We start from the raw sequence: 16,720 nt of genomic DNA, 5'->3' as shown, positions 1-16,720 counted from the left end.
ATCTTCACAATCACATTTAACCAGTATCACACAAGCATTTACATTTACATTTATGCATTTAGCAGACGCTTTTATCCAAAGCGACTTACATTGCATTCAAATTACAGTTTTTACATTTGATCAGCTCTTGCTTTCCCTGGGAATCGAACCCATGATCTTGGCGTTGCTAGCGCCATGCTCTACTATTTGAGCTACAGGAAAGCAGGTCTACTGTTTTTGCAAAATGCTAATATTGGTCCAGGGTCACAGGTATTTACAGCCATGGGGATATTTGTGTAAACAGCACAATTGTGATACTTCTGGTAAAGACCAGTTCAATAAACAAGATGTTAATATTGAGAAACTTCCATTTTAGACACAATATTAGCAGTTACTTGTTTTTACTTTACCATAAAATTGTTTCAAACAAAGACAAAATGTTGTATCCCTGAGGAACACACAGTACGTGGTATTTTGTAAATTAATTCCTGAATGAATTTGCATTTTTAAATGCATCAGTTGAGTGAATAATTCAATGATTTATTTGGCTTCATTCGAAGTCACATACTACAAAGTAGGTTTACAAACAGTATGTGAAAGAGTAGTATGTATGACTGAATTTACAGTATTTGTAAAGCCTGTGGAGGAGTAGACTGTACTGTTGTTTAGCAACATGCCAGTTGTTCAGCTGAAAAACCAGTCAAGACCACAACTGCGGGGATATCACTAAATTGCCAGTGCATTGTCTAATATATTTGTTAACATTATTAATGTGATTGGATGTTAAACTGCTTCAAATGCAATTGATAACTTATTTCTAATTTGCTTTCTTATGATACTGTTGCACTGGCTCAGAATTTAATAGGGAATTGTGTAAAAACATTCACCAAAATTAATACAAATTCCCAAAAAAAGACAGCAAAAGAGTACTTGTATGAGATAATGTTTTTATATTATAACATAAGTAATGTCACAAGAGCAAGAGAGCTGTTTTCACGAATCTGAGCATGATTCAACACGTTCAACAAACAAGAAGTTAATAGTAAGTAAATTACATTTTAGACACAATTTTAAACAACGAAACCCATTCCAAACAAATCCATAGCAGAACTGTTTTGTGTTTCAGGGCAGCACACAGTGGTATTTTGCTACTGAAAGTATCAGCTGCTTTAAACAATTTAAAAATGTATATATATATATTTATGCAGTTGTAATTGCAACAATTCAGATGCAACTTGTGTGCCACCTCTGCAGTGCAAAGATTAATTTTGTTGCTAGTGATTTCATTTGATTGGTAACAGCTCCATAAAGTGTCTTATTATTCTAATTATATTTATTGATTGCATTTGCATTTATTTGCCTTGGTTTCGTCTTGCGCTCAACCCCTCAAAGTATTGATCTTGTCTTGATCTTAACGCTACCTGATCTTGGTCTCTGTTTAGGCAGTCTTGACTAAAACACTACCGCACAGTCTCATTTTCATCTGCATAAAATTCAGTACCTGTCCTGACTAAGGTCCATCCCATGAGGCCACGGGAGAGGAGCTGTGAATGGCAGTAAAGCGACATAGTCTAGTCTAGTGCTGGTGGATCACATGACAATGACAAATGTAGCAGATCCAGATTTCATTCATAATAAACACATTCAAAGTATATGTATATAAGTATATGAGTATGGAGTGTTTTGAACAAAACAGTTAAATGAATCATTTCACATTCTTGTCACCAACTACTGATGTATCCTTTTAACACCTGCAAAAGAGTACACCACAAATACTTGAATCAAGGACAAGCAGCAAACAAATGAAAAGTCCCAGTTTTGTTGGACTGTTACAGCAGCACTTCAATCAGGTCACTCTATCTTCACCCTACACTCTTCGACCAGTCTGATTTGAGAACCAGAACTATATGTTGTATACATTGTTTAATCAGCACTCCTTCACCTGCTTTGAATTATAAAAAACAGATATGGATTTTGCTTCACACATTCAGCTTAAATCACATTCATTACAATACATCTTAACTCACTTCTAACCTGTAGCTATTCATCTATGGCCCATTGTATTGCACTTATTGAGACAAAGAGCCCCTTAGAGGAAACCACCTTAAAATGGCATCATTGTAACCTGTTCTTGAATGAATGGGCATAACCGATTTCCACAGACACATTTTAAATAAGTGCGTGCAGTGCTTAAAGGCGCACTGTTTCACACGGCCCCTTCAACGTGATGGATAACAGTGCCAGAACTGCACCAAACTAATATCTTGTTAGAGGAAGAAAAGGGAAGTGCCCAGTGGGTGAGCTCTGTGTGTGTGTGTGTGTGTGTGTGAGAACGTGGAGCTTTGGGAGGGAGGGCCTGGTCTCTTGAGGGTCCCTTGTATCCCTGCCAGACCGTATAAATCAGCACGTGGCCCACGGCCGCAATAAGCTAGAAAATAAAAAAAGCATAAAAGTGTCGGAGTGAAATAGAGGAAGGGAGAATTCTTTTATGATGAAACTAAATTCTCCTTACTCTGCAGTAGATCCACTTCCCTCGGTCTGATTGTTTACTCCTGACACCATTCATCATTACGCTGCCACAAATGACTCAAATTACCACACCTGCTACTCGTATAATACCCACACAACCAGGGCATAACACTCAGGTAATTGTTTCAGAAGGAATTCCTTCAGTACGACGTGATGTGACGTTGTACATGTGGAGGAGAAATTATATCCACACTTTGGACCCGTGGTGTTAAATGTGACTACAGTGAGATTCATGCTGGTGTCAGTAGCAATCAAGAGTGGTCAAGAATACGATTTTAGAGAAATATATTGGAGAAGCAGGGTCAGTGAATCTTTATTTCATTCATTTATTATAAATATAGGCTACAGTATGCACATATGTAATTTAAGAGTAGTGTTATTGAAGCTGCATAAATAAAGTGATGCAACCCATGTAGACAACATGAAGGCATGAGAAAACTATATAAAGTACAATTATAAATGTCTCGATTTAAAAATTCTTGCTGGTACCCAGCTGATAATTGACTAATTAAAAACAAAAGCCTATACTATTTTGCCTAAATACATTAAAAACAATAATAATAAAAACTAAAATAATTAATTTTCAATGCTACTTATAAAGTACACTCAATCTCATTTTGAGATTTACTAAAGATTACATTTCATGGTGTTTTCAAAAGATTCATCTTAAGTGAACCTTAGATGACAGCAAAGGTAATCTGAATATAAAAATAAGTAGGGTTGTCATGCTTCCTCGAATAAATTTGGGTTCCCGGACGAGAATCCATAAATGCATTATTAGACATAGTGCAATTCACAAAGGCTGTGATTCAATTAAATAAATATGTGCGCTACGGGTTTAATATTTATTTAGGCCTAAATGCGTGTAGGTGATGTGCATCTTAAGAGTGGCTCCCTTCACTGTAAATGCTGCTCCACACAAAGAGTTATGATTTACATTCGCGGATCGTCTCAAACTCTATCTTTGCACATGCTATGAGCCTGAGTTGCTTATAACGTTCATCTGGGAATAATGTGCACCATTCTATCAGATTCATAATGTAAATAATTTTTAAACCTAACTGTTCATCACAAGACTTCAAAATAAAAGTTTAAACTCTTGCTTTGAGTTTGCATATGTTTTGATGTCCACATGTTCGTGTTCAAGAAATGACAGCGGCTGTAGCATTTCTATCATAAAGAAGTGGCCAAATATTAAAGTGGACATTTGAATTAATGTTGTTTAGTCGATATTAAAAAAAGGATTAGCTTGCTCAGTAAAGCCCATAACTATAAAGATAAAAAGTTTAAAAAAAAAAACAATTTTCAGGCCGCTCCCTCTGCAGGAATTTGATATAATACATAATGTTCATAAGTTATGATTATTTTATTACATTTATTACATCTATTTTAACAGTTTTGTTAAAAAAAAAAACATATTGTTACTTGCTTTTGATATTTTATTTGAACCAGTTATTATTGCCTATTGTCTATTGTTCGCTTAGGTCTATTTTTACTTCCACAAAAAAATGATCAGATTACTCGATTAATCTTCTGAATAATTGTCCAATTGCTTGATTGCCAAAATAATCATTAGTAACAGCCCTAAAAATAAGCATGCACAAATTAAAATCTTTCGACCAATACATCTAATGTTGACTGACACTGATAAACTAAAATCTCTTAATATTGACCATTAACTGATAGCCTATGTCTTTGTTTTTGTTAACGTTACATTGGCTGATATGGCAGTTGTCTTGAATGTATACTGACACCTAATGGTGTGGATGCAGCATCAACTAGAAAGAAAACATTTTGTAACTGACGCCAGTGTAGAAATGTGCTATTTAGAGTCAGCCATGAATAATGTATTCTGAGACTGAAAAAGAATCCAGTAACAGGAAGATTACTGACATAAAACAAGCAGCTGTCCATGTGAATTAAACATGGCAGCCATCATGAGATGACCATTTCCATATAGAATAAAACCACTTTTATTAGACTACTGATATGACTAGAATCTTTGTGTGATGTGTATGTACATTCATTAAATATATATTCAAAAATCACTATTACTTTCTTTATGTGTTAAAAGTTTCAATGTTGTAAAATGATGGAGTGCACCTTTAAAACACTGCCTCCTTTTCATCGTCATATGTTTGAACAGCACAGCTTTACAGGGAAATGATCTGCTTGACTTCTGCTCCTGACTCAGTCAGACATCTGAGAGGCATTCACAGTGTTATATCAAAGAACGCAACATGTCCATGACCTCACCGTGGCATAAGTCACATGCCAGCACCTCTCCAGAAACCCCTGACAGATGTGAGCACCCTCTTGGGCTTGAGGTGCTAAATCACCTCAGGGACACTTTGGCTGGTCCTCAGAGGAACACGGCCCAGCCATGAATGTCCAGTCATTCCTCAATGACAGTTTTAAGCTCAGCATTTCCAATCTGATCAAGATCAACGTTCCAAATTTATCCTAAATGCTCACTTCCTGGACCCAAATCCCAGCTGGATTGTGAATCACAACACTGAACTTGATCGCTAAATGTGTTCGTGCCTGTGTCTGGATGCTGTAACATCGACCGTTTCAGACAGAGTTTGGCAGCTGCCTCTGGTCTCGGATGACTATAGTATCAGATGGCTGATTTGTCTTCTCATTGGCTAGCTCACGCTATGAACACAGGACCATCAGTCATGCGCTAACAAGCGTTAGCATGCCAAGCTGGACACTTTTCTGGCAATCAGAGTCAGGTGTGCCATTGCAGTAAACAGGGAGCAGCCCAGTAAATATTCTGCAACGCTGGGACGGACGAGCGCGTGGGAGAGATGTTTATAGCAGGTGGAAAAACGCTTGTCATGCTGATGGCCCTGATTTATTCTGGGAGAAAATTTGGCACATATATCACCTCCAATGGCCAAGCAAGGCTTCATTCTTACACATGCACACACGCACAGGCATTCTCTCTCAATGCTATTTGCTTTCTCTCTCTATTAGCCCTTCAAATACCGGGGGGTCTTAAACATGACACCAGGCACAGGGATGATGACGCCCACCCTGCTGAGAAACTTGTGCCGATTTTCTTCAAACATATATCTCCAACCACACAGTGTAGATGCAGGGTCTTACTTTATTTTAGATCCAGTTACATGACACTACCAATTACAAAGAGACGATTTAAGGGGAAAGGCCCAGGCAAATACAACTGAAATCTTTTTCTTAATCAGTAAATGAAAAACTAAAAAAAAAAAAAACTACTGGCAACTAATTGTAATATGTTTGTAAGTATAATAAGTTAAAGCATAAATAAATTAAAATAAAGCTATAAATAAATAAAGCTATAATAAATATAAAATAAAAAAAACTATATAGAAATACTTCAATAATAATAAACAATAAATAAATACAATTTAAAAAAAGAGAAAAGCACATTTAAAAAAGTATCTAAACTAAAACAAAAACTGAAAAATAAAAGCTAATTCAAAATAGTAATAAATGATATAGTATTACATAAATAATAGTAAAATAACACTGAAATGTACTTTTTTCCAACTTTGTAAGCATGAACCTCACTAAATGTTATATTTATGCTTAAAACAAGATTATTATTTTGTGCAATTCTCAGTATCAACTGAATTAATTTTATTTTAAGAAAAAGACAAAAACTAAAACACTGATTAAGAAAATGATTGTTGCAATAATAATGGTAAAAATAATCATAAAAACCTAGTTAAGCCAAACTTTTTAATTTATTAAACATAATTATTTAGAGTTTAGACAAACTCTATTTAGAGTTTAACCCCTGGGTTTAAGCCAAAGACTAAACTCTTAAGTCTGAGCTGTTTCAACTAAAAGAAACTTGCTCTGACTGATCTTAAAATATATCAGTGCCTTTATTTTGTCTCAAAATGCACACCAGTAATGTTTCTTCTAAGGCACGTTTATAAAAATACTTAAATGTCTTAATTGAGCTATGGCCTAATCCTGGTTTAGTCTAAGCCATGTCTGTGAAACCAGGCCTATGAATTTTATTTGAACTGATCCATTGAGGCAATGTGATTTTATGTAAAAGAAACATGCCAAGCCATGGTACTTGTTTGAGAGCTGCAGTACTAGTCACATTTCAGACATAAAACTTTGCTAGAAGCTTTTGAAAAGTCTTTGGAGGGATCTTTCTGCTCCTCTGATAAATGAGACCTGGCTGTATTCTGCTACCACCACAGCCAAATTAACAAGCAGCATGAACAACAATTAATAACAGCCTGGGGTCTGCAGGGCACAGTGCTTTTAATAAATTACCCATCGCTTTCCTCTGCTGTCCTTACTCTGATTTAACACAAAGCAGCTGATTGCAGACAACACCTCATAAAACGTGTTTCTCAGATCACCCTGATACTGCAGATGGAGGAAGTCAAGTTTGACTCATTCCTTCAAAGTCGCTGCAAATGCAAATAGAATGGGGGCATTATAAATGTTTTGGGTGCTAAATAATGGCACTGTCCACATGATAACTAAACATTTACCAGCAACAGGTTCAAAACTAAAGCAGTTTACATTGTGCCCTAAATGAGGAGGTCTAAAATGCATAGAGAGAGCTATCCATCAGCATTCACATTCAAATCAATAGTAGTTGCTCAGCTGGCACATGCCCCTTTGGAAGTATGTGGCCAGCAGACAGAGAGTCTTTTAAGAGCCCTCCAAAAAAATTGATCACTGGTAAAATATTACCAGTGGTAAAATACCAGCCCGATATCACGGCAATCATTACCAATTTAGCAAAGATTTTTGCTAAATCTTGTATAATTTGTATGAATTGCACAATTTGTATGAATTTGTACGAATGACCTACACCTAACCCCACCCCTAAACCTACCCGTCACTGGGGTTTAGATAAATCGTACAAAATCGTACGAGTGAGGTTATACGAATTTGTACGAATTAGCCACCTCGTAAAATATGTACAAATTGGTCGTGAGATAGCGTTGAAAATACTGGTAAAATATTGCCAGTGTATGTATACACTCATAATGGAACAGTTAATCATTTAAAGTAATCTAAAAGTAATCTAAAAGTAATCAAAGGTAGTCTGATTAGATTACATAAAATGTGTAATCTAATAGATTACGTTATTAACAACAATTTTCATCACATATTTTGTAATCAGTAACGAACTACAGTTTACATGGAAGATTTTACAGATTTGCATGTAAAAGATTGTCTGCTTTTATCGCGTGCTGTTTTATTGTGTCATGTCTAGGCAGTACAGTCTGTTATAGGTAAGTAAAACAAATGCCCTTTTTGTGACTGTGCAACTTAACAATCGGGTCAATCCGAGTCAGTTACACAGGTCTAAAGCTAAATTCTCTGTGGCACTAAGGTACCATCACAGCGTTTCCTTTAATTGATAAAACACTTGCCTGGTAAAATATGAAGGCCGAGCGCTGTGGCCATTATGAATCATCGCAGCCATAGCCAGCATACGTGGAAAATGTGAGGCGTCAGCACCCTGTTCTGTAATGCCACGGGTCCACAAAGGTACTTTACATTAGACGCTTGCATGAGTTGCATCTGCTGCGACTGACCCCAATTAATATTTGCTTACATTTCAGTGGTGTCTGCATCAGATTTAGAGGCATAAAATGAAGACAGGGCCTTAATGGGATGCTGACAGGAGGCCAGTTGGAAAAGTAGTATATTTCCCTGAGGAACGCCTGGGGATACCACATAAATAAGCCCCTGTTATTTCCAAGAGAGTTAGTGAGGTGTGCCTTTCTGTGAGTGTGTGTGAATGAGGAAAAGTGAAATAGAGAGAAAAAAAGAGGAGAAAGTAATAAAGGTGTGAATAGTTCTGGATAAATGAGCAGAGGTATTAAAACACCACAATGTTCTTCAGTTATACGGTAATAAATCATAAGTACACCTTAAAAGACACAAAAAAAATTTTTTATATACTATATTGCTATTTAAAAGGATAGTTCACTAAAAAATTTAAAATTGTCTTAATTTATTCACCCTCATGTTATTTCAAACCTATATGAGAATGGAAAATAAGAAATTCTGAAAGAAAAAAAAATACATACAATGAAAGCCAAAGGGATCCAAAACAAGAAGTGTAACTGTATTAAATGTGCACTTGTAGCTATATATATATATATATATATATATATATATATATATATATATTGTATATATAACTGTACTTGTAGATAATATAATATTAATACAAATGTACTGGAAGATAATTTAATAATGTCAAATTACGTTTTACTTTTAAAGTCCATTTTAAATCCTAATATTCAAATTATTTTTTGTGCACTTATTTTGATGTGCTTACTAACATAAAAAAAAGGTAAAATACCTGATTATATTTTTGTAGTGTCATTCAATATTACATTTAAAGTTAATATATTTTAAATATACTAAACTGCATTACAAATGTGTAAGTTCAAATATATTTAAATATATGAAGTTTCAATAGAAATTACATTAAAGTATATTTTAGTTATATTTTACCATAAATACTTGTCAGTACACTAACCATATTTCAAAGACAATAAAAATAATGAATAATGAAATTACATATATGTAGCTACTTAAGTCCTATTGGTGTGGGTCAAAAAAATGTATTTAGTAAATATAAATGTAAACTTTTTATTTAATTGCAATTGTCATTTAAGCCTTACATTCAGTTCGTACTTAAGTATGTTCTTTGAAAGTATAATATGCCTTTAATTTCTTAATCCATATCAACTTTCATACACACAAAAACCATGTTCTGCAGATGTGTTCCACACAAATAACGACATAATCCGTCTGTGAACGGTCATTTTCTTTTACAGTGTTAGCTCATATAAACGGCATCATTACCAAATTGAGCAGTTAAACCAGAAGGGCACCTGCTCTCCACTTTGCACTCTCTGCATTACTTTCAGCTTGACTCATCAAACTTCTTTTCCAGTTGCCCGTTTTAATTATTAGCGTTTTAGCATCATTACTAGAATTTAATGCGCTCCAGATTAATTGTTCTGTGGCATTTACTTATGAAACCTATATTTTTCCAACAAATTGTAATAAAGGATATGCAGCTGTCCGGAGCAGAGCAGGGGAAGGAGTGCAGATCCATTAACCAAATCATTTATTAGCCTATAAAATCAAATGGTAATATTTAGCAAAACGGCCCTCGACGACAGCCAGCACGGTAGCTCTTTCATCACAGACACATTTTGCGGAAAGCTGAGAAGATGGCAAGATTGCCCCCTGTCTGCAGTATGTTTGCATTCTAATCTTCCGAATTATGATCTAGGAATCTCTCTGAGAAAAAAAACACATACAAGATTATGTTCTAATCACCCTTTTGGGTTTGAAACTTAAAATCAGACAGCAGGAAACAACACGTCTGATCTCTGATTAGACAGCTGGGGAAACTTCCAACCAAATCTCTGCTGTCCACGAATACAGATTTCCGTCCCCCATGATGGACTGCTCCCCGCGGCACACACACCTCCCATTTAATGTAAAACCGCCTATGACTAATTATGGTAATTCATTACATCTCCAATTAGGTTGTGGGATTTATGGCAAACTGGCCCCATAAAGAGCAGGATTTATGGATCCTTTGAATGTCACCCAGAGGACAGAGGGTTGGCTCCATATCATTCTGCTCTGAGCCTCCAGCTCACTATATCATCAGCACAAGAGACAAAGACACTCCACCCTGCTTTGTTCAACCACAAATGCTACCCATCACTGTGGTAAAAACCAGGGCCTAGCCAGGTAGACAAAATACGTTCTAAGAACTTTTTGATAATGTTCCTATTAGGTTATGAAAACATTCTTTCTGAATTTCCTCTGAAGGTTTTTCTTGTTTATGTCAACATTAGGGAAAACATTAAACAGAACGATTCACTTTGCAAATATTATGGGAAACGTTTTGTTTGAATGTTCTCTGAGCATTTAGAACATCCGACTAAAACATTTCAGAAAAAACGTTTGATGAACAATGTATAAATGTTTTTGTACTAACATTTTGAGAACGTTATTAGGCCAGATAACTTTGAACGAATGTTGTATTAGACTTACTAGAATAACTTTGAACCTTGCCAGAATGTTTCGAGAATGTTTCTTGTTCGCTGTTTCTACAATCACATTATAAAATTTTACCAATGTTGAGTAGATTATTTACAAATTGTAGTCCATTACTGATTACAATTGTAGTTAGTAATGTAATCTGTTACTCATTTTATGTAATGTATTTTGACTACTTTTTTGGATTACTTTTTTACCTAACTTGTTTTAAACCTACCATTGCCTTTTTTCCCCAAATTCAGAAGCAAGAATTCTCAAATTTTTTTACATGACATACATTCCATTCTATATTGTGAATAATATACAGTGGGGCAAAAAAGTATTTAGTCAGCCACAAATTGTGCAAGTTCTCCCACTTAAAAAGATGAGAGAGGCCTGTAATTTTCATCATAGGTATACCTCAATTATGAGAGACAAAATGAGAAAAAAAAATCCAGAAAATCACATTGTAGGATTTTTAAAGAATTTATTTGCAAATTATGGTGGAAAATAAGTATTTGGTCAATAACAAAATTTAATCTCAATACTTTGTTATATACCCTTTGTTGGCAATGACAGAGGTCAAACGTTTTCTGTAAGTCTTCACAAGGTTTTCACACACTGTTGCTGGTATTTTGGCCCATTCCTCCATGCAGATCTCCTCTAGAGCAGTAATGTTTTGGGGCTGTCGCTGGGCAACACTCCCTTCAAAGATTTTCGATGGGGTTGAGATCTGAGACTGGCTAGGCCACCCAGGACCTTGAAATGCTTCACGAAGCCACTCCTTCGCGTTCGGGCGGTGTGTTTGGGATCATTGTCATGCTGAAAGACCCAGCCACGTTTCATCTTCAATGCCCTTGCTGATGGAAGGAGGTTTTCACTCAAAATCTCACGATACATGGCCCCATTCATTCTTTCGTTTACACGGATCAGTCGTCCTGGTCCCTTTTCAGAAAAGCAGCCCCAAAGCATGATGTTTCCACCCCCATGCTTCACAGTAGGTATGGTGTTCTTTGGATGCAACTCAGCATTCTTTCTCCTCCAAACACGACAAGTTCAGTTTTTACCAAAAAGTTATATTTTGGTTTCATCTGACCATATGACATTCTCCTAATCCTCTTATGGATCATCCAAATGCTCTCTAGCAAACTTCAGACGGGCCCGGACATGTACTGGCTTAAGCAGGGGACACGCCTGGCACTGCAGGATTTGAGGCCTTTGTTACTTTGGTCCCAGCTCTCTGCAGGTCATTCACTAGGTCCCCCGTGTGGTTCTGGGATTTTGCTCACAGTTCTTGTGATCATTTTGACCCCACGGGTGAGATCTTATGGAGCCCCAGATCGAGGGAGATTATCAGTGGTCTTGTATGTCTTCCATTTTCTAATAATTGCTCCCACAGTTGATTTCTTCACACCAAGCTGCTTACCTATTGCAGATTCAGTCTTCCCAGCCTGGTGCAGGTCTACAATTTTGTTTCTGGTGTCCTTGACAGCTCTTGGTCTTGGCCATGGTGGAGTTTGGAGTTGGACTGTTTGAGGTTGTGGACAGGTGTCTTTTATACTGATAACGAGTTCAAACAGATGCCATTAATACAGGTAACGAGTGGAGGACAGAGGAGCCTCTTAAAGAAGAAGTTACAGGTCTGTGAGAGCCAGAAATCTTGCTTGTTTGTAGGTGACCAAATACTTATTTTACCGAGGAATTTACCAATTAATTCTTTAAAAATCCTACAATGTTATTTTCTGGATTTTTTTTTAATTTTGTCTCTCATTGTTGAGGTATACCTATGATGAAAATTACAGGCCTCTCTCATCTTTTTAAGGTGGACTAAATACTGTAGTTAAAGATAAACGGTATGACACAGTAAGGTTTTTGGAAAGGAAACATTAAAAGAGAAAAAGAAGAATTAGGGAGAATCAATAAATTATGAATAATTTACTGCCATTTTATACCAATATGTAATCATGTAATCCATAAAAGTAACTGTAATCTGATTATGAGCATTTTAAAATGTAATATAATCCAATTACGAGTACTTAGTTTTTGGAATCTGATTATGTAATCCAGATTACATGTAATTAGTTACTACCCAACACTTACCAGTGTTGAGTAGATTACTTACAAATTATAGTCCATTACTGATTACAGACTAATGTCAGGATTGTGGACTGTCTTGTGTTGTGTTTTTGCTCCCCATGTGTTCTGTGACCCAGTTTCTCCCCAGTCTGATTGTTAATTTGATTCCAGGTGTGTCTCCTTAGTTCCCTCGTTTACCTGTCTTTATAGCCCCTGTCCTTTTAGTTCTATGTACTTTAATTTCTAGTTTGTCGGGTCTACTGGTTACTACGTGTGTATGTGTGTGCATCTCCCATTGTCGATTTCCTTGATTAAAAACGTTTCCATGACTCCTGCGTGCTTCCTCCACAGCGAACCATGACAGAAGACCCGACCTAAACAGTTACCTCCGTGTGTCTACCCTCCGTTTTTGTTTCCCATTTTTCTCAGTGTTTTTTTTTTTCCTTTGTGCCCCATGGATCCCCTCGTCCGGCCCAAATTCCTCCTCCTCCTGGAGCAGGTGGACAGATCTCTCGAGGACCATACAAGACTGTTCCTGTGTTTAGCTAACGCCACCAGCTACCCTCTGCTTATTCTATGACGCAAGTTTGAACACCACGTGCAGACCGCTGTCGTCCGAGGATGGTCCTCAAGAGGATTTCACCTCCTTCGTGGAGTGGACTCTCCAGGCCCAGAGCCAGCTCACCATCTCCCCGCGGTGCGGAGCATCAGCCCGAGCCCACCTATGACGGAGAGCCATTTCCCACTGCGATCAACGAGCCAGCGCAAAGCCGAGCGACTGAGCGGAAGATCGTCCCGGAAGTTGAGCCCAAAACGTCAGATCAGGTGCGAGAGCCGGCGACCGTGCCCACCACGAGGGAGCCAGCCGTGGACGGTGTGAGCGCGGAATGGAGCTCCGCCCCCTGCACCATGGCTGAGGGTGATCTGATTATACATCTGGGACTGCTGGACATGGAGGGGGATTTGATTGACTGGGAATCTGAGCTGGAGTTCTATCTGCCCCCTCTCCTCTCTCTGTCGTCCCTGCTGGTCCCGTCCAGCCCTCCTTCGTCCTTGGTTCCTTTGTCCAGCCCTGAGGGGGCTTCGGATCCTCCAGTGACCGCTCCTCGAAAGTGCCCTCCAGTGCCCGCTACTTGAAAATGCCCACCTTCTCACCCGCTCCTGCCTCCTCCACCGCTGTCGTCTGGCAGCCCCTCTGCTCGCCCTCAGCCCACCATCAATGCGGTGCGAGCCCCACGGGACTGCCATCGTCGCTCCGTCCCACCAGTTATTTGGGCTCCTTCCTCCCGCCAGCTTCACCTTGGTCCTCAGTCGCTCCGGCTCCACCGTGGATCTCCGGATCTCCGCCTCGGTCGCCAGAGCCCTCGGCTCCACCCTGGCCCCTCGGATCCTCGGCATCCCCCTGGCTCGTTGGCTCTCCGTCTCCGCCTCGGGCTCCTCCACCACCTGCTCTGCCACCGTTGGTCGACCCCCTGGAGTCGGCGGTCATTCCACCTCCATGGCTCCTCCCTTCGTCGGCTCCACCGTGGGCCATCATCATGGCTTTGGCCTGGGTCCTGCTGTGCGCCTTGGACTTAGTTTGCTGGCCCCCTCCCGGGGGTTCGTCCTCCTCCTGAGCCGCGCGCATCTCCCATTGTGGATTGAGTTCCTTGATTAAAGACTGTTTAAACGTTTCCACGACTCCTGCGGGCTTCCTCCACAGCGAACCGTGACAATTACATGATAATGTAAACTAGGTTACTCATTTTTAGGTAATATAATCAGACTATTTTTGGATTATTTTTAGATTACTTTTTACCAAACATTTTTGTAAACTTACCATTGGTTTTCCCCCCAAATTTAGACGCATGATTTGCAAAATTACATGGCCATTCTATATTATGAATATAGTCAAAGCTAAATGGTATGATACAGTAGGAATATTGACAAGAAAACAAAGAAAAAAGAATAATTAGGGAGAATCAATAAATTGTGAATAATTTACTGCCCTTTTATGAACAATATATATTCATGTAACCCAGAAAACGTAACTGTGATCTGATTATGAGCATTTTAAAATGTAATATGCAATATTTAATGTAATATTAAAATGTAATCCAAAAAGCTTGATTGACAGGCGATTTGACCAATCATAACGCTGAAACTGCCATCTTGTCTGACAAACAAATCAGACAGGAGAGTAGATTAACTTTGGTGGATTTAAACTTGAAAAATTGTAATAAATAAAATAGCTTCTGGTGTTCATTCATGTTTATTTCGTTCTTTAAGTAAATTTGAAAAGACGATCGGTTCACGTGCTGCTTGAACTGAGGCACTACAGCGATCTGTCACAACACATTAAAGAGCCACAAAACTGAGACGTTGTTTCATACCAGAAGTAACCTTCTCTGTCTTGTCTGTCGGTATGTTGTCAGTTTTCTCTTTGCTCCGCAATGTATTTTTTACTGCATGGGAACATGATGTGTTGTGTGAGAGCGGCTTGGCTTGTGGGACATAGCAGTCAACAACGTGTACTCAATTTTTGGAATCTGATTACATAATCCAGATTTCATGTAATCAGTTTTACTATATAAAACTGTGATCCAAGTGTGACCTCATTAACCTGAGCTTTTAACTTCAAACATGTGATCAATAGCGACCCGCCTATTTGAACCAGCTTATATAATCAATTCTTCAATATTCACAGTGCAGTCTGCAGATGCTTTCCACATACAGACCTGCCATCTGCACATCCAGCTTTGATTTTCACGACTATCATCTGTGGGTACACAAGCACAGCGCTTGTAAACACTGACAGCAAGGCAGTCCTAAAACGTAAGGACCCTTTGTGCCCTTGGCCAGGCCTTGCTTTTTCCTCTGAGCGGAGTCGTGTTCCCTGCAGCAGAGCCGCGGGAAGGCTGATTTGTTCCCTGGCTGGAGCTGACAGGAGCTGGTGATGTTGTTATGAGTCGGCTCCAGCTTCTGTGTTTCAATCAGGCACACAGCGGGACAGCCCATCTGCTGCCGCAAACCTCTCAGCCGCTCAAAACAGGACATGAATGGAAACGAGTGTTCTTTCAGTATCCTAGAACATAACCTACATGTTAACATTCTGCTTTAATTTTGTAGCTATTTTGTTACACTTAAATGAGTTGTTCAGTTTCACCTTTATGCTGACAGGACATCTTGAAAGGAAAGTTGACTCATTTATTCACCCCCATGTCATTGCAAACCTGTATGACTTTCTTTCTTCTGCATTTGGAAAACAAAAGATATTAAAAAAATATTTTTGTCAATCAATGCTGTTTTGGTCCCAGTGTTATTTTTGTATTATTTATACACTATTATAGTATTTATTAATAGTTTGAATTTCATTTCAATTTTAGTTTTAGTAATTTTGTCTTGTACATTTTGTTATTTTTTATTAGGTTTTTTTTAAACATTTTTGTTTACGTTTTAGTAATCTTTCATGATTTATACTCTATTGGGTTTTCTTATTTGCAAACAAGCAACAAAATAAAACACATTCTCAACCTTTAAACAAACAACACACAAATTACAAAGACACCCACAAAAATGAAGGCAAATTAGTTATTAAAAATAATGACAATATAAGTTTTAGTAATTTTACTACTTTAGCTTAATCTTATTTCATTTAGTTGCCAAGGCATAATTTCTATCTTTATTATTTTGCATATTTTGCATTTACTATTTACATTTTATTTATTTCAGCTTCATTTCAAATTATGACATTATATATACATGCATATATATATATACTGTGTGTATATATATATAAAATTAAAGTATATTTAATTGATATTTAACAAAACTGTTTGGTCTCCATTGACATTCATTGTTTGGCAAAAAAAAAAAAAACCACTTCAGAATATCTTCATTTATGTTTTCCAAAAGAAATAAAGTCATAGAAGTTTGGAATGAGTAAATGATGACAGAATTTTCATTTTTGCTTGAACTATCCCTTAAAGTAAGGAAGTGGTTATTAAGCAACTCACAGAGGAGGAAATTCAACGTCTGCGCCAAAATCTTGTGCTGATTTTCAAGCAGTTGGACGCTTCGTTCGGCCTCTTCTATGACATCACACACC

The sequence above is a fragment of the Onychostoma macrolepis genome, chromosome 16, assembly GCF_012432095.1.
Source record: "Onychostoma macrolepis isolate SWU-2019 chromosome 16, ASM1243209v1, whole genome shotgun sequence".
Lineage (NCBI taxonomy): Eukaryota > Metazoa > Chordata > Actinopteri > Cypriniformes > Cyprinidae > Onychostoma > Onychostoma macrolepis.
Note: the sequence above shows the minus strand (reverse complement) of the source record.